The sequence below is a fragment of the Trypanosoma equiperdum genome (assembly GCF_001457755.1).
Source record: "Trypanosoma equiperdum strain OVI genome assembly, contig: ctg_458, whole genome shotgun sequence".
Lineage (NCBI taxonomy): Eukaryota > Euglenozoa > Kinetoplastea > Trypanosomatida > Trypanosomatidae > Trypanosoma > Trypanosoma equiperdum.
Window position 1 is genome coordinate 2,450 of NW_027124374.1, and position 789 is coordinate 3,238.

A 789-nucleotide genomic window follows, 5' to 3' on the forward strand; every position below is an offset into this window, starting at 1 on the left:
GAGTGAATTTTTTTTCTTTTTTCTCGTTTTTTTTGTGGAAGTGGGGGGATAGTTAGGTTAGTTAGGGTTAGGGTTAGGGTTAGGATTAGGATTAGGTTCAGGCTTAGGGTTACTCGGTTAGGGTTAATTTTCCTCTTTTTTTATTCCGCACCTCTGTCCTGCGTTGTTCTGATTTTTTTATTAATGATGCAGCGGCCGTTTCATGTTGCGCTGGCGTTTAATTTATTTTTTTTCTGTTTTTTTAACTTTTTATTAACCATGCAGCGGCTCTTTTGTTACGCGGTCCCTAACCCTCCCCCCCCCACACGCCCCACGCGAACCTTTTTTAAAGCCTATTTTCTTTATCGCAAATACCCTTTTCGATTTTTTTAATTTTTAATTTTAATTTTTTTTATTCGTGATATTTTTTTCGGCTTAATTTTTTAATTATTATTCGCCATTTTTAAAAATTTTTTCCGATTTTGACAGCCGCGAATTTTTATGCCGCGTTTTTCCGTAAGGTTTTTTTTGTATTTCATTTTTTTTAGTTTTCGGTTTTTTCACGATTTGATTTTTTTAAATTTTTTTAATTTTTTTTGGCCTTTGATTTTTTGCTCATTTTTCATCTTTCTTTAAATTTTTAACGGTTTTTAGCTTACATTTTTTACATTCTCTTTTTTTTGCTTTTCGGCTTCGACATTTTTCCGTTTTTTTTTTTTTTTTTGATTTTTTTTTGTTACCAAGCCGCATCTTTTTTTTTTAGCGCCCATTTTTGCGCGGAACGGCAAGAGCGGTGTTTCGGGTTAGGGT